Below are 21,937 nucleotides of genomic sequence, written 5' to 3' on the forward strand. Positions count from 1 at the left end.
TCAGATTAATAAAAAAATACCTGATCTTCACTAATGATTTAATCCTTATCTTACCAAATCTTCTGTGATAAAGGCAATAAATGGAAAACCTTAAAGACTCAGATTTCTTTTCCTTTTTTTCCATAATTCTCCAAAGAAACGTATTAACAAGTATGACACATAGAACAAGAGATATACAAACTTACCCCCGCAACTAAGAGTAGCATAGCTAAGCCATATAAAAAGAAAATTTATAAGTCATTATATTAATTATCAGTTTATCTATTAATAAACCTAGCTAGATATTTTTCAAATAAGTAAAAGAATTAAAGGGTAATACAGTAGAACGAAGTCTGTTCTAGTTTTACAGCTAACATGAAAACAGCCAGGAGAGTCATTTGACATGGGCCTCACATTTAGACACTTGCTACATGTTTAGAATTTTAGTATCATCTTCAAATGAGGTTATATATTTATATGTGGCAAGACTAAAAGAAGGCTTTAACCTTACAACTTCAAATTTCTATTCCTCTACTGACTACCTGGATATTATGACTTAATACTTTTTATGGCTCCTAAAATGATCTTGTGAATATAATTTTATTCCATTTTATAAATGGGTCTAAACTTTAATTTGTTCTACAAAACATTTAAAACATACAATCTGTATAACCCATTCAAAAAGTAAAGTTGCCAACCCTCTCTCAACCTTTCCAGAGATCCCCTTCTTATTTTCTTTTTGCTTAGTTCCTTCTGTGTGTCTAGGATCGTTACCTACTGTATGCAGAATGTCAAAACTAATGTCTTCAACATCACAAGGTTAATCTACCCAACAAATTAAGTAGGAGGAGGTACAAAGGCACTTCAACAAATTTAAAGCACTATTCAAAAAAACCCCACAAAACATCAGTATTTATCTAAAAAATGCACTTCTATCCAGAATTTGGGAAGAACACCTACAAATCAACAACAGATAGCAAACAATCCAATTAAAAATAGGCACACGACTTGAACAGGTCCTTTACAGAGGAAGATATACAAATTGTCTATAAAAACTTGAAAAAGTGCTCAACATAATTAGTCATCAGGGAAACGCATTTAAAGCAAAATGAGATAGCATTTCACACCCACTAGAATAGCTAGTAACAGCCTGATAACACTAATTGCTGACAGGGAGAGTTCTAGCAACTAGAACTCTCATGCATTACTAATGAGACTGAAATAATACATTTTGGAGAATGGTTTGACAGTTTCTAATAAATTTTAAACATACATAGACCCAATGACCCAGCAATTCTATTCCTAGGTGTATTTTCTGAGAGAAATAAATTTTCAAGAGAAATAAAGCAGACATCCAAAAAGACGTGTATAAGAATGTTCACAGCAGTCCTATTAATAATCCCTAGCTACTTACGCATAACTCCTTTCAGAGGAAGTAGTAAGAAAGAACAAAGAATCAAAAATGATTCTGGTACTTTAATTCTAAGTGAGTAGGAAAGAGTCAATGGCACTAATTAATGGGGACATAGGAAGAAAAAGAACAAGTTCACAAAGGAAAATAAGATTAGTCTTAGATTCACTAAACTTAAAATTCTTCCAGCAGTGTATCTGTGGATATGTCTAGAAAAGAACATTGAACTGGGAAAGAGGTTGTGGCTCATCTAAATAAAGTTTAAGTGTTGAAGCCAAAAGAGGAGATGAAATATCTGCAAAAAAAAAAAAAAAAAGAATAGGTATATGTATGTATATATACACATATTTTTATATATAAAATCTAAGGACACAGTCTTAAGGTAGGACATTCTGGGGACAGCATGAATATCAAATAGTTAAGAAGGATGACAAGATTCTTAACTATTTTTGTGAAAAGACTTCTTTGGCAGTGTGGTGAAGCCTATGGGCTCCTTCTCAAAATCATGTTTTAAAATGCATAAATACATAGAAAACCAACTATATTGAAATACAGTGTATACTTGTCAATTTTTTTTAAAAAAATTGAGATACAGCAATAGATATGATTCTTTCTTAAGGCATTAAAATATAAGATCTACAGTAAATCTAAAATCTACCATAATTTCAAAGTAGTTAGGCAGTAAACAATTCAATATCTCATATGATAGAAAATGTTTGATTTCTACTACTGAAACAGGTTATTACTAATACAACTTGTTTGCTGTCTACATTTATTGTTGAAGAAAATGTTAATTTTCAAGTAGGGGTTAATGAAAATAAAAATGTAAACTTTTCTCCCATTCAAATTCATGAACCCATGAAACCCTAACCATGAACTTTTGGGAAGTATGTTTTGAGCAAGTATACCAGGTTAAGAACCCCTAAACTAGGAAATAAAATTAGAGACATAAAAATTTGACAAACAGTACTATGGGAATTATAGCATAGTAGTATATGCTAATTTTAAATTGCAATGATAGGTGAGGTTGCAGAAAAAAAGGAACTCTCATACATTGTTGGTGGGACTGCAAAATGGTGCAGCCTCTATGGAAAATGGTATGGAGGTTCCTCAAACAGTTGCAGACAGATCTACCATATGACCCAGCTATCCCACTGCTGGGAATATACCCAAAGGAATGGAAATCATCAAGTCGAAGGTATACTTGTTTCCCAATGTTCATTGCAGCACTCTTCACAATAGCCAAGAGCTGGAATCAGCCCAAATGTCCATCATCGGATGAGTGGATACGGAAAATGTGGTATATCTACACAATGGAATACTACTCAGCTATAAAAACGAATGAAATACTGCCATTTGCAACAACATGGATGGACCTTGAGAGAATAATATTGAGTGAAACGAGTCAGGCAGAGAAAAAGAAATACCACATGTTCTCACTTATTGGTGGGAGCTAAAAATAAATAAATAAATTCACTCACACGCACACACAAAAAAACCCGGGGTGGGGGGGGAGGGGGAAAGAAGATATAACAACTACAATTTTTTTGAAGTTGTTACAACAAGCAAACGGAAAGGACATTCTTGGGTGGGAGGGGGGAGAGGGAGGAGGGAGGGAGGTTTCGGTGGTGGGCCATAATAATCAACCACATTGTATATTGACAAAATAAAAATTTAAAGGAAAAAAAAAATTGCAATGATAAAATACTATATCCATTGCTTCATTTCTTAACAATTGTGAGGTGAAAAAAGAGAGACAGGTCAGAGAACAGCTTGTTAAGTAAAGTAAGGTAGAAAAGATTCAGAGGCTTTTGAATATTTTCAGAAAAAGGGAACAAATCTTTAAAAATGTATGCCAATCAGGAATCACTAATAACTACCATAACCAGGACTGCCAATACAATAAATATTCTATATCAATGTACCCAGACATTCCACTCCCATCCCACTTCATCCAGCTCCCACTTCTTATACAATCTACTGATATATTCTACCATGCAAGACAGATGAATAATGACACAAGTCTTTCAGCTGGCCTGAATTAAGTATTAAAAAGAGTTGTACATTGAAAATAATAAGATAGCTGCAGAGGCAGAGCCATATTTTAACTAAAGATCATCTTTCATTTTTAAAAGTAAAGTTACTAAAATCAATTATCAAGACATATAACTATGAGACCTGCTGAGAATATTAATATAAGGAGACACTGTTCTTTGTGAGTAAACAATCTAGTATGGAGGGATACAATGTAAATATTTCTTGAAGGAGTATCTTGAGGCTCATTTGGTCTTCAATTTCAACACTCAGGAGTCCCATAAAAGAGGTTAAAGATGACAAAAGAATCAAGGACATGAATTACACTCCCTATTGTATCTCCACTGTATACTGCTGTACCAAGCCAGTGTCTTCCTTGAGACTAAGCACTATATCTCACGCATGTGTTCATCTACCATGGTACCACACGAGGCAAATCAATAAATATTTCATAAATGAATGATTCTTCACTCTTCAAAGGGAATAAGAACTGCATTAACAATTGAGCAATTAGGTAATCTTTTTTAAATTTACAGTCCACAGAAAAACAAGAATGAAAAAACATTCCTTTATTCTCCCACATTTTACACCAAAGGTTAAAAAATTATTAGAGAAAAAATGATTCTTTTTCTGGAAGGTTTAGACCTAGCTGATTCAAAGGCTGGCAAGAATGAAGACTTACACATTGTTTATGTTGCTTTCACTTTGGTTTACTATTTCGCTACTAACATGCACTGTAGAGAATAAATACAAAATCAAGTATAAAGTGAATGGGCATGGGCTTCCTTAAGCTTCTTTTTATTCCACAGATTTGATGGTCTCAATAGACCACATAAAATGAGGAATCTGCCAGGTCAGAGGAATACAAAGAACACAGAATCATAGGCTCTTTGCCTTTTATAACATTTTAGGGTTTTTTTGGGGGGGGGGAGGGGAGGAGTAAAGGGGATAAAATCGTTATCATAAGAATCTATACCATTTTCACAAAAGGAAACTCTTGCTGCACCCTAGATATACACTACCAAGTATCATTTCTCACTCACAGCTTACTTAAGTTTGTAGTAAGTTATGTTCTACCACAGCTAAATGTTATTTATATGGTCTTCCATTAAAAAAAAAAAAAAGGACATGATATCTTCTTTTCATCCTAAATCTACTTTTCTCTTCCTTACCCTTGCCACTGCCCACTGTATTTGTGAATCTCTTAGCTTGTTAAAGCAAAAGTCCAACTCCACTATGCCCACTGTTTTCCCTATTTTATCTTTTAGCAGTAAAATAGTCTCAGTAAGTCAGCTTACTGGACTTTGGAAATCTCTAAGAGTAAAATATATCTTCGGAGCAGAGTTCTTCAAACTTTGTTAAACATTCACCTCATCAGTTAACAAAACTGAGAATGCACCTTAAATTTATATATACTATTTATAAATTGCACAGTCATACTACTCTTATGAGCCAAACATCTTATCTGGAAGAATGACAGAATCTCTTAAACCTCTTATCTATTTTTTGAGACTCAGATAAAACTACATGGTAGAATGTGTATACCACTTAATTGTGCCATATAAACTGCAATACATCACAACATTTTGCCAATCAAAGCATAAAAGCTCCATTATAAATCCTTTCTTGTTTGAGAAGCTGAACTCTCTTCTTCCCCCAGGATACTAGGCCTGTTTTATGTGACAAGGGTCATCTGATATAGGTCATGAGTAAAGGTACCATTGTCAGTTTGTACAGTAAACATTACTAAACTTAAAAAAAAAATTTATTATGTTTTAAAAGATTTTAACTTTAATTTTGGACTATAGGAAAGTTTCAAGAATAGTACAAAAAGTTTCTATCTATCCTTCTCCCAGTTTTCTCCTAATGTTAACATCCTGTATAATTACAGTACAATTATTAAAACTGATATGATACTATTAACTAAACTATAGACCTTATTATTTGGAATTCACATTTCCCACTAATGTCCTATTTCTGTTCCAGAATCCAATCTAGGAGCCCACATTGTATTTAGCTGTCGTGTTTTCCTTAGTCTCCTCTAGTCAGTGAAAGTTCCTGTCTTTCCTTGTCTTTTATGACCTTGACATTTTCAATGAGTAACGGTTAAGTTATTTGGTAGAATGTCCCTCAATTTATCTGATGCTTTCTCATGATTAGTTCAAGGTTATGCATTTTTCACAAGAATACTACAGAAACATGCCTTTCTAAGTGCATCATAACAGGGAGTACATGATATGTCACATTACCGGTAATGTTAACCTTGATCACTCGGTTAACTTGGGTTCTGCTGGGTTTCTCTATTGTAATGTTACTATTTCTCACTTTGTAATTTATCTTGGGAGAAATACTTTTAGACCATGCAAAGATCCTGTTTTTCATCAAACTTTTGCCAACTGATTTTAGTACTCATTAGTGGATACAATGATTACTACTGCAGTGTTCTAAGGATGACTTCAATTTTCCTCATTCCTTCTACATTTTTTGTTTCAATTTTCTAATACTTTACTTAGGATTTTTAGGTTTGTTCAGGTTTTCCACTTTTTATTTTTTAAATTATATAAATTGAAGGGTACAAAATTTCAGTTAGAAGGAATAAGTTCAAGAAATCTGTTGTGCAATGTGGTGACTATAGTTAATAATAATGTATTGTGGTGACTACAGTTAATAATAATGTATTGTATACTTGAAAATTGCTAACATAGGAGAACAGATTTTAAGTACTCTCACCACAAATATGTAAGGTAATGCATTTGTTAATTAGCTTGACTTAGCCATTCCACAATGTATACACACTTCAAAACATCCTGTTGTATATCATAAATATGTACAATTTTCATCAATTAAATTAAAAAAATTAAAACCCATTGAATTGTACACTTCAAATAGGTGAACTACTTAATATGTGAATTATATATCTCAATTAAGCTGTTACCAAAAATAATTATCATATAGTTAAATAGCCTGATTTTTCTTTTGATAATACAGTTCTAGGAATTTTAATACATGTAGATTTGTGTTACCCCTGCCACAATCAGCACACAGAACAGTTGCAGTGCCCCCAAAACTTTCTCATACTTCCCTTTATAGTCATACACTACACCCACTTCTAACTCCTGGATATCACAGATCTTTTCTCTATCACAATAGTTTTGTCTTTTCAAGAATGTCATGTAAAGAATTCTTCCGTAAGAAAAAGCTATCTCTACATCCTCATTTATTTATTCACTTATAACATATGAAAACATGCATATTTATTTTATTCTATGGGCTATAAGCCAATTCTATTCTTATTTATTTAGTTGTTCAAATTGTTGCAACTTTGGCCATCAGGAGCTCTTTCAGATTGGCTCCCGTGCCCTACCAACATGCTCCCATCCTTTTTTGACCACTTCCTTACTTTTTGAAAACACAAAATACTCGAAGCTCACCTTGTATTTTCTCAGCCCCAGCCACGGAAAAAACCACTTCTCCAAGGCTGCAGAATCCTTATTTTATTAAGGATCTATATTAACGTAGTAAAAGTCCTGCACTTCAGTGGATATCTTATATAACCCCTAACTATATGCACACAATACTTTAGAGAGAGAGCACTTATCTTAGTCCACTTGGGCTGCTATAACAGCCCAATACCTTAGACAGGCTAGCTTATGAACAACAGAAATTTCCCTCTCTTGGTTCTGGAGGCTGGGAAGTCTACAGACAAATTTTGTAAAACAGTCTAAGATGGCTGTAGATATAACTTACAACTAGCCCATAGCAAACAGTAAACTGCAACAGACAGTTCATAATTATATGCAAGCTAAATATGGTGAGATGGTAATATATAAAACAAATGTATCACATTTGTTTATTCACAAGTACAGTATTAATCAAACCATCTGCTAGAATCCTGGACTCCTTATATCTTTGTAAATAAGAAACATTCAGAAAGAAATAACTAGCCACCGAAGCTCCAAAGTGCCTTAGAGATTAGGTAATTATTCAAAACAGAATTGTAACTATATCATAGTATTAAATGAGGTGGAAGAGAAAACTCATGTACTAGAACATATTGAACAAAGTACTATTTCTACAAAAATTGCATTTAAAAAAACAATGATCTTTATGCGAAAATAAGAAACTTAAGAAACTGAAACATCAGATTCAAAAGTATGATGACAGAAATTCAACATTTTATAAAATAGTTGAGATGGTAGATTGATTCAGTAGCTGGTTTATAAACTCTAATGTAAAAAAAAAAAACACCTGAATTATCATCCATAAAACTACAGCATATGGAGAAAATTATCTATAAAAAAATAGCTGACCCAGAAACATACTCCTTTCCTCTTCTCCTTGTCTTCCCCCCACATTCACGTAGCTTTTATTACAGTATATTGTTATAATTGTTCCCTTTATTAGTTTATTACTTTTAATTGACACAAAAATTATACATATTTATGTGATACAGTGTGTATTTCAATACATGTGTACAATCTGTAATGATCAAATCAGGGTAATTAGCATATCCATCACAACACATTTACCACTTCTTTATGTTGGGAATACTCAGAATCCTGTCTTCTACTTGAAAATATACAATAGACTATTGTTAACTATCCTCACCCTATCTTATTCCTCCTAGATAGCGTAACTGTTTATCTGTTAACCAACCTCTCCCTATCCACCCCCTCCTTTTCCCCTTCCCAATCTCCAATAACCACAATTCTACTCCCTACTTTCATGAGATCAACTTTTTGAGCTTACACATGAGTGAGAACATGAGGTATATATATTTCTGTTTCTGGCTTATTTCACTTAACATAATGTCCTCTAGGTTCATCCATAATGACATAATTGTTGCAAATGACATAATTTCATTTTTTTTTTTTCCTTTTTGTCTTTTTTTTTCGTGACCGGCAACGGATCGCAACCCTCAGTGTCGCGCCTGTACTGGGCCGGGACCGGCAACGGGATCGCAACCCTCAGTGTTGCTCCCGCACCTCGCTCAGCCAGTGAGCGGCCGGTCTGTATGTGGGATCCGAACCCTCAGCGGGAGCGCCGCCGCGCTTCCCAAGCGGCGCACTGTAGCAGTGCGCCACCGGGCCGGCCCATAATTTCATTTTTTTAAGACTAATATTCCGTTGTGTATATTCACCACATTTTCTTTATCCATTCATCAATCAGAGGACACCTAGGTTGATTCCATATCTTGGCTATTGTGAACAGCGCTGAAACAAAGACGGGGGTGCAGATATCTCTTCAGCATACTGACTTATTTTCTTTTGGTAATATAACCAGTAGTAGGATTCCTGGATCACAAGGTTTTTCAATATTCTTAGTTTTTTGAGAAACCTATATACTATTTTGCATAATGGCTGTACTAATTTGCATTACCACCAACACTGCATAAGAATTCCCCTTTGTATCTTTGACAGCATTTGTTATTTTTTTAGTCATTCTAACTGGGGTGAGATGGCATCTCATTGTGGTTGTGATTTGCATTTCTCTGATGATTAGTGATGTTGAGTATTTTTTCATATACTTGTTGGCCATTTGTAAGTCTTCTTTTGAAAAATGTCTATTCAGACAATTTGCCCATTTTTTAATTAAATTATTTGGTTGTTTTGCTGTTTTTTTATTTCCTTGTATATTCTGGATATTAATTCCCTGTTAGATGAATAGTTTGAAAGTATTTTCTCCTATTCTGCAGGTTGTCTCTTCACCCTGTTGATTCCTTAGTTGTGCAGGAGCTTTTTAGTTTTATATATCCCCATTCGTCTGATTTTGCTTCTGTTGCCTGTGCTTTTGAGGTCTTATCCATAAAATCCTTGACTAGACCAATGCCCTGAAGCATTTCCCCTATGTTTTCTTCTAGTAGTTTCATAGTTTCAGGACATCTGGGATATTTCAGTCTTGGCTAATTTCCTTAACCATTAAAGGTTTTCTTGTTTCCTTAACAGGTGCTGAACTTGAGATTCTAATACCACCTAATGTAGTATAATGGGCTATCTTAAATTTGCAGGCAGACTACAATCAACTTAAAGTCTTCTAGTTAAGATAACAAGTTTTTTTAAATACAGTTTTTAAAATTCTGCATTAGAATTTTAGGCGCATTATTTATAGCAGCAATGAAAATTTTCTATATACTGGTTTGATAAAGTAAATCTTTTTTTAAAAACTAGGTGAAAGAATTATCAGAGTAGTTTTACTCTAGTTATCTAACAATCCATTGTTTTTAGGTACATGAAGATGAAGATAACCATTGTTTTTAAAGTATACAAGCTAAAAAATGTGTGGTTAAATTTAAAACATTAAAAATAACATGAAAAACTTAAAAACCTAAAAGACAAAATTTAAAAAGAAAAAACAATCAAAGAAAAGCTGACCTCTAAAACATGCAGATTTTTCAAGAATTAAAAAAAATAACCGTTATTTTCACAGCACCCTCTAATATGCATGCAAAATTTGTGATAAGAGAATTGAATGTGTAAATATCGGTTCTAGTTAAAAAAAAAAAACCCACCTTAGAAACATATTGTTCCATACAGCAAAATTTTAAGATATCTGAATATATAGCAACCAAGAAGGTGAATGCTGACCAGGAAACTGCTTTTGCACCATCTTTTGAGTAGGCTCCTCCTTTATTTGCCTGACCTCTTGGCAATATTCATGAACTATATTGCAGTGTGTGGTATCCTAAAACTTGTTAGGCCACTTGAGCCACGTTATTCCAAAAACCACATACATGTATATGGTGTGCATAAACACGCATTTTAAAAAAAGATCCCGGGCCAGCCCGGTGGCGCACTGCTACAGTGTGCCGCTTGGGAGTGCGGCAGCGCTCCCGCTGAGGGTTCGGATCCCACATACAGACTGGTTCCCGCTCGCTGGCTGGGCGAGGTGCGGGTGCGGCACTGAGGGTTGCGATCCCATTGCCGGTCCCGGCCCGGTGCGGGCGCGACACTGAGGGTTGCGATCCGTTGCCGGACACGAAAAAAGACAAAGAAAAAAAAAAAGATCCCATTTTCCCTATTACTTATACCTAAATGCATAATTTAACTGTGCATAGAGAAGCAAGTATATATCACCTGTTGAAGAGTGTCTTTTATGTTTTTCTTTTAAGTCTTCGACTAAACTTCCATTCAAAACATAAATGTTTATTATACAACGAAATGAAAATATAAATATTATTAAGACAATCTTTGCTCCTAAGGAGTTCAAACTTTACTAAGATCAGCACTCTAAAGGGGATATGATAGAAGAGTATCTAAAATTGATAAAGAAAGGTAAAAATCATTTTATAGAGTCAAAATTATCCTTAAAAATCCCTTCAATAGTGCATAAGTATAGTCTACATTATTTAAGGTCTACAACCTCATACATTATTGTGTATTATAAAACTCATATCTTTTAAACATGGAAATTACACTATTTGCAGAGATGCTTACAGTACACGAGGCGTGTAGAAACTAAGAGCTATGATAAGAACAGTAAATTGTGGAGGAAAGGGAATCCTTGTACACTGTTGATGGGAATATAAATTAGTACAGCCACTATGGAAACTGTATGGAGGTTCCTCAAAATACTAAAAATAGACTTACCATACAATCCAGCAATCCCACTTTTGGGTATTTACCCAAAAGATTTGAAACCAGTTTGTCGAAGAGATATCTGCACTCCTGTGTTCACTGCAGCAGTATTCAGAGTAGCCAAAATATGGAATCAACCTAAGTGTCCATCAACAAATGAATGGATAAAGATGTGATATATACACATACAGGATCACTATTCAGCCTTAAAAAAGAAGGAAATTCTGTCATTTTCAACAACATGAATGGAACTGGAGAACATTATGTTAAGTGAAATAAGCCAGACACAGAAAAACAAATACTGAATGTTCTTACTTATATGTGGAATCCAAAACAATCAAACTCAATAGAAACAGAGAGTAGAATGGTGGTTACAAAGGCTAAGGGGTGGAAAGAATGAGGAGATGGGGTACAAAATTAAAGGGTACAAAATCTCAGGAGGAATACAGGATGTTTTTATTTTGAGATCTATTCACAGTGTCGTGAATATAGTTAATAATACAGTACTGTACATTTCAAAATTAAAAGTGTTCACACCACAAAATGTTAGGTATTTGAGGTGACAGACATGTTGACTAGCTTGACTTCATTATTCCACATTGTATTCATAAATCATAATACCACTTTGTACCCTATAAATTTATATAATTATAAATTGTTAATTTATAATAAATATAGAAATAAATTTTAAAAAGAACAGTAAATTCACTTATCTCTCATACCACAATCCCTATAGGGTGCATTTTAACCAGTAGAACAGAGGATAGATGTCCCATGATATAAATTTTTATTATACTCTCTCTTTTTGACAGAGCATACATAATTCATGTTCCATTTTGCATATACATTGTGTTACAGTAAATCTAAGAAGAAAACTTTCATTTTTGCCTGGAGTTAGTGAAAAGAGAAACAGCGAAGGAATCAGAGAAAATAAAACATTTCTTCCTTGAAAGATGATTTAGAGTTCATCAAGAAAAGAGAAAATGGGAAGGAACAAAAACATTAAAGTACAAGTAAATGTAAGTACAGTCAAATTTCAGTGTGCCTCTACTATTGATATTAAGCAGAAGTACAAAGTCAAAGGTTTTTAAAGCAAGGGAATAAAAGAAAAATTAGTGAGAAGATAAGTATGTGGAAGGCTATGGTAAAGCCAAGAAAATATGAACACCTGCATTGTCAATAAAAAAAGTTAATATTCTCAAAGTAGAATCAATGGGATTGAGTGGACCTGACAGACTCAGTTATCCAACTAATATTCAGTGTGAGGTTTCTAGACAAGAGTAACTAGCAATATAGGTTATTTATACAAGAAACCCAGGACACAGAAGAGATTTTAAACCTCTCATTTTCAGGGAAATAGGAGAGGAAAAATTCACTTAACACTTACTGAGAATAAATTTATGTGCTAAGTACAAGGAAAAAAGTGATGAAGTAGAAGACTGTCCTCAAAGAGTCCACAGTTTAACAGAGGAGACAAGTAAATTCACATATAACATCAGAATGAAAAATACTATGGTAATACAGCAGGAGAAGAATCTAGCAGCTTGGGAAAGGGGAATGTAGGAGTGAAAGTCAAAAGGAATAATTAAAAATTTACAGTTTTATACATATTATCTTTTTGAAATTCTTGTGAGTATATCTGAAGTAGATAACCTAGAAGGAGCCAGGAATATGAACCTAAAAAATGAGGACACAGATTTTCTAGCAATAGAATGTGAGGGCTTAAAGCTATAGGATTGGGTAAGATTGTCTAGGGAGAATGCATAAAATTAAAAGGAAGGTGAAAAATCCTGACTGTGGGGAACTCTACAGGACAAACAACCTGGTTTCCTCAATAAAGAAATGCAAGGGAGGTTAAGGAAAAAAAAAAAAAAAAAGACAGGGACCTTCCCTATAGATTAATAGGGACTTAAAGGCTATATCAACCAATCAAAAAAAAAAAAAAAAAAAAGGCTGAGATTTGAACCTTAAGGAAGAACAACATTTAAGGAATGAAATAATAAGAAAAACCACCTTAACCTCACTTACATCTACATCCTCAAATCAAAGGAAGAAGAAAAATAGAGAGAAAAAGGGAAGCAATGTTCAAAGGAGTAAAGAGAACTGGAAGAATATGGTGCAGTGAAAGACAAAGGTAAGACAGAGTTTTCAAGAAAGAGAAGAATGATCAACAAAGTCAAACACTGTAGGGTCTAAGCAGACTAAGGGTTGAGAAGGTGTCCTTGTTTTGGGACAATTAAGGGGTATAGCAGACATCTGGCTTTCTTTGGGTACTGTGTCCAGCATCCAAGTCTCTTATTTTTGGTTCCCTAATCTCCTTTTTCTAGATATATAGTTAGGAGATAGCAAGCGCTATTATTAAAAACATACCTGGTCTATTTGGGCATATTCATTTTCTAGAGAGCTATTCCCATCTTTTGACTACCTGTACTAATAGCCTGTACTATAGTTGTAGTGGACTGAATTATGTCCCCCCAAACTCACTGAAGCTTGAATTGTGTCCCCCAAGTTTTATGTATTAGAAACTTAGCCCCCACTATGACTGTTAAGAGGGTGGGAAATCCTATTATGGTAATTGAAAGGTGGAGTCTTGAAGAGGTAGACTGTAGTACCATGCAGTAGTAAATGGTGGTCAAGGGACGTGGTTCTGAGAGCTTTAAAAGAAGAGGAGAATCTCTCTCTGCTTGCTCCATCTTGCAATGTGAGACCACTGGGTCACTGTCGCCACCACCAGATAGACTTTGGACTTCCCAACCTCAGAAACTGTAAGCAATAAATTTCGTTTTCTTCACAAAATACCCTGGTTCATGTATTTTGCTACAATAGCAAATTACTATACTGTACACGGAAGAGGCTAGATGCCTTCCCTAGTGGTGCTAACAGTAGGAAGGCAAATGTCTTAGATTCAGCCGATTCAATGATTCCTCTCAGGACTTGGAAAAATAAACATGCTACGGAAGTATAAACTTCAAGGTGTGGAGACCTGTTTATTATAACGTGTCCTTGGCTGTGATTTCTCTGTATTATTAGGTTACTTCTTTTTTGCCAACATTGACCCTCTAGTCTCTAGACAATTTTGAGAACCCGCAATACTCAACAGCCTCCCAATAACTACCCTTTTTCCTTAACATGGCCAAAGTCAGTAACTTTGAATAAAAAACCCTGATACAGGAGTGCTATGGGTTAAATGTGTCTCCCAAAGGTTTATATATTGGAAACTTAATCTACATTTTAACAGTGTTAGAAAGTGGTAAATCCTATTATGATCATTGAAAGGTGGGGCTTCTAATAGGTGATTAGATTATGAATGGATTGATCCATTTATGGAGTAATGGGTGTGGTTCTGATGGCTCTAAAAGGAGAGCAAGTGAGCTGATTAGCTCACTCTTGCTCAGCCATCCTCCATATGATACCCTGAATCTCTGTAGAGAGTCACACCCACGAGATGGCCCTCAACAGATGTATTCCCTGAACTTTGCACTTCCCAGACTCTGAACTGTAAGAAATAGATTTCATTTCTTTATACATTACCTAGTTTCAGGTATTCTGTTACAAGTGACAGAAACAGACTAATACAAGGAGCCATCCATTTTTCTTTGCTTTCTTCTACTGGGGAAATTCTCCTTCAGTTACCTATGTTGTAAAGCCTACACTGACAACAATATATTTTCTTCCTAGCTCTCACTTCAAGTAGAATTATTTGCAGCTTTTTTACTAATTCCATATAAATTTCTCAAACTCTCTTATAACGAACACTCAATCACACTGTATACAGTGTATCTTCTAAGAACAAGGCAATAATTCAGTGAAAGAGTTGAGTTTTAAAGGAAGTCCATAATGGTCTGAGAAATTTAAGAACTGTGCAAACTATGTAATTTGAAGATCACAGGTGATGCAGTTTCTGCTGATAGGCTGTAGCAGAATAAGAATGGCAATAACCTACTACATGCCCGATCCATAACTTTTCAAAACTAATATTACTTCAACTCTCGAAATGTATTTCTCTTAAGATCACTATAGTTTACTACCTTCACGTTTTTATGTCTTTGCTCAAATGTCATCTGACTACCATTTATAAAACTGAGATCACCACCTCCGTTCTGGCATTCTCTATGCTCCTCTTTCCACTTTGTCTCCAAAGCACTTACATATATTCATGTACGTCCAACATGTCTGTGAGAGTTGTACCTGTGTATATACACACATTCAATCACAAATATAATTAACTGGTTTATCATCTGCCTCCCCTCATTAAAACATAAAAAGTCTATGAGGACAGAGATTTTTTTTTTGTCTTACGTTTACTGTAACAGTGCCTAGCATGTAGTAGAAGCTTATTAGGTCTCTGTTGAATTAATGAACTAGTCATGAACGAGAAATATGTTTTATAAAGCCCAACATACGAGTCTTGCTTTTGGGTAAGTCACACTTGGAGAAAGAAAGAACTAAATTAGTAGCATTCTATAAAAGAACATAAAGATGATAACATGGTTGGTGAGTTCATGAGTCATTTAAGAAAATCAGGAAAATATAAAAAATGGTTTACTTAAAAAAACTGTATGTAATACTAACCAGTCATATAGCACATATTGGTCCTTCTGTTACTTCCACATAAAAGAGCTTCAGCCTACTTAGTACTTGAATATAAAGTATTTTGAATAGCATTTGTAGATTACTACATATAATATGGTTAGATATAGGCTAATTTCACTGTCTGTCATATTAGAGACAGAGCACAAGGAAGGAATATTATCCAAGAACAGATGGTAATTAAAAAAATAGGGTCCAAAACAGAATTACACCACTTCTGACAATCAAGTAAACACTTTTCCTTCTCACCTACTAGACTATACTTTCTCAAATGAATTACAATATGAAAAGAAATTATTGAGACAAACTCCTAAAGAATTATGTAAAGAAAAATGAAAAAAACTATTTCTTCCCCCAAATTTAAAACACTTCCTCAAAAGGATAATAGGGCTGTGTGTTACCACTGAAAGAATAATTCAATGACTTAACATTTCTGAAAAGAATTGAGAATCCTTATATTTTCAGTATTTTGGGCTGATCCCCAAGACACCCTAGAACACTAGCACTTGTTTGTCACCTTCAAGCACTCACTAGAGATGTTTCTGTAAAGGTCCAGCATACTGTAGCTCTGAGTCACATTTTAAAAAAACTGTACAGGTAATCATGATTTTAAAGCATTGCTTTTGATCTTTAAAACATTTCTTTTCTAAATGAGTAGATAAGTGAGACTTAGAAAGTCAGCATGATTGGGTGTTTTACTGTAGTCAAGTCCAGCTGTTCTAGGGCACATGTGTAATAAACAGGAGTAGGATTAAAACACAGATAAGGTTCTGAAAGGCAAATATGACAAAGGAAGAGAGAGAAAAGGGAGTTAAGATTTTATATGACTAATGATCACAGTGATCAAGCACAGTTATCTGAGTTAAGTAAAGAGAGAAATGAAGTCATGAGGAGACGACGAACAGTGAAAAGTAGTGAGGTCAATAGATTGAAGATTGCAATGAGGTTAAAAAAATATATATACAGGAATGAGAATATTGGAATAAAATGGTAGTCAGAAAAAGGGATGGTTGAAATTAGATTTGGGAGGCAGTAGAGGTCTAGGCATGATCACGGGAAAAGGTGGCTAGAGTAGAATGGAGGAAAAGAATCATTGGAAATAAAGAGGTCAAGTGTAGAGGATTCTTAAAGCAAATGTACTTCACAGGGCCTGGTTTTCCAAAGTCTTGCAGTTTCAAATATTGACCTTGCAGAGGACTGGAAATTTTCCTCAGGCTATAAAGTCTCTGGTGTAAGATAAAGTTCTGTGGCACAGCAAGGTTACTGGCTCAAGGACAAACTAGTTACTGACTGTTATGTAAAGATACTGAGAAATTGCTGTTAAGAAGGAATGTTTGCTAAGATCAAACTGTTGTTGATAGGACCACTTAATTGCCTTACTGGAATGTCATCTGGCTTGTTTCACTGAAAGTTACCAGCCTATATTGTTAAACTATTACCCTACCTACGTTCTCTTCCTGTAACTTCCTGGTCTGGAAAATAAATGCAAGAAGAGAACCCCAATTCGGGGATGACTCTCGCTTGAGGGTTCCGGCGGGAGCTTCTCACTGCTCAGAAGAGATGGGCTTTGAGTAATCCTTGGCATCTCCGTGACCCAGGGGAAGTGGGGTGACAAATCTGTGTGGGGCAAAGCAACAGTCAAGTGGACTGAAGAGTCCAGAGTGTGGAATCTAACAGTTATACAGAATTTAAAATCACCATGAAGTATGATGGGGATAGTACTGGGGAGGAAAAAAAGTGAAAAAGCTAGTAGAGATCTGCAACATGGTAATTACATGGAATACTTTGAAGCCATGTGCTTCAAAGGAGCTCAGCGTTGAGTGAGGAGGGCAAATAAATGACTGGAAAGCTACTACAAAGATCTTGGGGGATGCCAGTCAGTTTTATCACCCCTGTGCTATGTAAAGCAAGGAATTAAAAACAACTGGCAAGTGAGAAGACTACAAAACTATCCTTTATGAATATACAGGTTTCAATCACAACAATAAATGGAACACTATTGAAGAGAAGAGACTGAGGAATTCTGCTAATGAAAGACCACAAGTTCCAGAAGACACAGTAGAAAGGATCTGACTGCTTGTAAAGGGATAGAAGACTGGGTAAAATTAGGAAATAAAAAAGACAAAGGAATATAAGAACTTGGGTAGTTAAGAATGACCTGGTAGGTTTCTTCTAATTACTTTATAATCCTTTCTTCTATGATGGTGTTGCAGGTAAAAGGGTGATATTATGAGAAATGCAGTCTTAAATCCAGTTCTGATTTTAAATATGTCCTTAGAATTTAACATCCTACAGGTATATGATAAAACAAGAAAAAAAATTTTTCATGAACACCTCTGAATGCAACTCATAATGGTATATAAATTATTTTATGGCACTAACATACAGTTCCCTGAGAGTTCCAAAAGGGCAACCCATAAGAGAAATTCAAAGTATGACCACAATGATATCACAAAGGAACATTTGTATATGAATCACTCAAGGCCTGAATGAATCATGTCAAGTTTACATAGTCACTCAAGAATATCTGCATTTACAGAAAAGCAATCTAAAGATTAATCCTGACTGTTTCTAAAAAATAAAATACTTTATCATCACTCAAAACCCAACTGGTCAGTGAACTATATTAGTATATATTTCATGCTTCAATATAAAGCTTAAACATTAAGAGTTTGAACAGAAAACGGCCTGTGCTCAGAAAAGACATGGAAATCTTTATATATAAAGCCTGACTATCAATTTAAGGTAAAGGTGTTGGTTCAACTAAGTGCATCAAATCCATCAAGAAGACCTTTGGGGGGGGGGGGGGGGGAATTCCAGAATAGTAATTATGTGAATGCTAAGCATGTGTGGGGAATGCTAACTGTATGTGTGTGTTTTGGGGGGGGGGGTAAAAGATAAAGAAAAACACTATATTTTGATGAAGGACAGCTTCATTTTATATCTAGCAGTACTATTCATTCAGCTACTATGAGCACACTATCTGTCCAATTTAGTTAAGTCCAGTAGCCTTCTTTAACTTAAAAAGAAAAGATGAGACATCTTCCTGAATCATAAGCCAGTGACTTACACACTTCAGGTGATCAGAGAATGTGAAGCTAAAAGCCAAAATAATGTAATTTACATTTCATGGGGATAGCTTTGGACAAGGCATTTTATATCTACATGCCTATGTTTATCCACACTCAAAACAAACTGAATGATATTCAAACTATACACAGTAGTATTTAAGTTTAACTAGGGAAAGGGAAACTGTATGTACATGCTAAATAATTTACTTTCTCAAACAGAACGAATGCAATACTGACACCATTGAATATTTAGAGATACTTGAAGATACGCAGATATAGTTTATCTTAGTATTCATTCCTTCATTCAGGAAACATTTACTGAGGACCTAAGATGTTACAGACACTGTCCTAGATGTTGAGGATTCTGCAATAAAAGAAATGAATGGATCATCTGAGCTATACAGTTTAAGTAATAAGCTTCCTCCATTCTTGAGAAGGTCTAAAGCCAGTGGCATTCCTACAATCTATTTATTATTAAACACAATAAGAGAACTAATCACTAAAATTGTTCAGTTTACATAATGGAAAAATAGAAACCTATGAGAAATATACAGAATTTCTCATAGTTCCTCTCTCGTCTGCCCAATTAAATAATTCTAATGTTAGGCTGCAAAACAGCAGAGAATGGGAAGTTTTTTCTCCTTAGTACTTGAAAGAATCTAGATGCTCCTCATACAAAGCACCTTTCATCTTTGTAATTTCTTCTTGGAGACTCAAATGTTCATAACACAGACATAAAAGACATGTTATTTAACTTCTCTGAACTTCACTGTCCCTACCTGTTAAAATAATAATAGTACATACCTCTTAATACCATTTTGAAATTAAATAAGACATAAAAAAGGCTTAGGGTTCAATAATAATTCATGGCTCAATAATAATTCATCATCACTATCTCAAGTAATAATGTAATATTCTCAATAATAATAGTTGATATTTATCATTAATGTAATCCCCAAAACCACAAGTTGGGAAAGACAATAAACAAGCTACAATAAGGATATTAAAAGATTTCTTTGTTTTGGTGAGATGATCAACATGCACATGTTGCTCAAACTAAGCAACAGATTTAAAACATCGGTAATACGAATCCTGCCAATATTTAGAATTTCTAAAAATGACTGAGTTTGGGAAATTTTCAGGAAACAAAACCTTCATTAACAAGATGCTTTATCATTTTATTTGCTACTCCAAAGACTCAGAAGTATTTCTTGTCTTTAAAAACATATTTCCTGCCTTTTATTTCAAAGTAGAGTTAATAGTAGAACGCAAAAAGAACAAACAAACAAAGGAGTTAAAACCATGTAAAAGATATTGTTATCTTCTAGCTCCATCCTGCTCAGACCATATTGGAAATCTCTAAAATGATTCTATTGAAAAAAAAAAAAAAAAACCAATAAAAACAAACCCAAGTGAACAAGTAGAAAAACCCTTTTGTTTAATTAAATCTGTAAAATGATGATGGATTACAAATGAAGAAATTAACAAAGATAAGAAATGAACTAAAGCAAAAACACTAATAAGAATCTTCAATTTTATAACTCTGCAATCTTTCAAAGAATCTTGAAGAAAACTAAGAAATCCCCAAATGAGAGGTCACTAAATATCCAAAAACACTCACCCAACCATTGGTAGGAGACCTCTTGGAGACCCAGATGCTTGAATCAGCTGAAATAGTACCAAGTTTTTACTGATTACTCTTAATAGGGTAAATGGAGCACAGGCTAACTCCATACTATCAAAAATTAAAGGTTATTATAGATAACTCTAGTTACTTCCATTTCATATGACATAAACAAAAGGAAGATTGAGTTCCAAAGTAAACGAAACTTACTGTGAGCATGTGTTTAAATGTGTACATTTTCTCTAGTTTTAGTGATATGTCTGATAAATAAGTGTAAATATACTGCCAGAATAAAATTTTCTAAAATAATGTTATAAAATCCTTAAAGAGTAAAATATTTTTAACAATGGTTCAGACTGAAAATTTTGAAAAAAGATTTTGTTTTTTAAAGATAATGCAAATTTCTCAACACTAAATACTTCAGGAACACACAGGAAAAATTTTCAGTCCCTTTCCCTTAAAAAAAGTACAGTTCTTAACTTTAGGCCTTTGGGTTATACTAATGATTCTTTTAGTCAGAGGATTCTCATATTTCAACACATAAAGGAACTTATAACACAAGACTAAGCAAAAGACTCCTTTCTCAAAGGGGAGGACTATTTTCAACATTATTGATTAAAACACAAAAGTTATCAATAGAAAATATCTGACTGTACCTAATTCCAAAGAGGAGTAAAATAGGGTCAAAACCTAGATGAGAATATGGTAATGATATCTCAATCTCTAAAAGCTGAAAGGACAATGTCCCCACCCAAACACACACCATAACTTACTCTAAATGTCCATGTGGTAAAAATAAGACACTCTACTATTATGGGAATGGCCAAGAACAAAAAAGTTTCGTTATTTCTGTATTTTCCCCAAATAATTAAAATATAAAAACTACTTCTGCCTGACACATGCGTGTCAAGTAAGAGAACGAATGAAACAAGACCCATTTGGTTTGAATAGACAGAAAAGTAAAAAGAAAAAAAAAAAAGCCCCACACTGACTTTTTAATGTCAAGTAAGCATATTCAAGCTACCAAATAAATACTAAAATAGCAAGCCAGCAAATGTACTCTAACCTGGATGATAAATGAATTAACTATTATTACATTATTAGGGACAGTTTTGCAATAGAGTATATCTATAACTTACTGAATATCAAACAACTTTTGACGTCTTGAGAACAGCAATAAAATAAGAAAGACCAGAAGCATAAAATTGTTTAAAAAGGTGCTTAGAGTAGACAAGGAAAAGGTATGATAAAGTAAGGCAGAGATTTGAAAATAGGATGCCAAAAAGACTAGCACTAAATATAACACTAGCACTAAAGTGATTAAGAATCCTACTGTCCCTAAAAATATAAAGAAAAATTAAGGATAAAGAAAAAAATAATCAAGAATGAAGTAGAGACTGACTATTAAAAAATGTCTGTGTGAGAAAAATTCAAACATTTTATTGCAAATTTTAAATGTCAAGGCATACCAATATTACCTTTCTTTCGAAAGAGTGCATTTAGATAATTTTCTGCTTGGCATTCAATCTTATCAGTGTTGGACTGGCCCTGAGATGATAGCTCCTCCGTTGGTGTTGACTGTGAAGAATCAAGAGATGGTATACAATCCTAAAATTATAAAAAAAAAAAAAAAAAAAAAAAAAAAAAAAAAAAA

The 21,937-nt window shown here is 34.1% G+C and overlaps 1 protein-coding gene across 2 annotated transcripts in view; it reads right to left on the minus strand.

Moving 5' to 3' along the window:
• LCORL (ligand dependent nuclear receptor corepressor-like) overlaps positions 1 to 21,937 on the minus strand; it is a 152,984-nt gene that overhangs the window by 59,288 nt on the left and 71,759 nt on the right. The gene's annotated exons all lie outside the window — the stretch shown is intronic.

The sequence above is a fragment of the Galeopterus variegatus genome, unplaced genomic scaffold (assembly GCF_000696425.1).
Source record: "Galeopterus variegatus unplaced genomic scaffold, G_variegatus-3.0.2 Scaffold123, whole genome shotgun sequence".
Taxonomy (NCBI): Eukaryota; Metazoa; Chordata; class Mammalia; order Dermoptera; family Cynocephalidae; genus Galeopterus; species Galeopterus variegatus.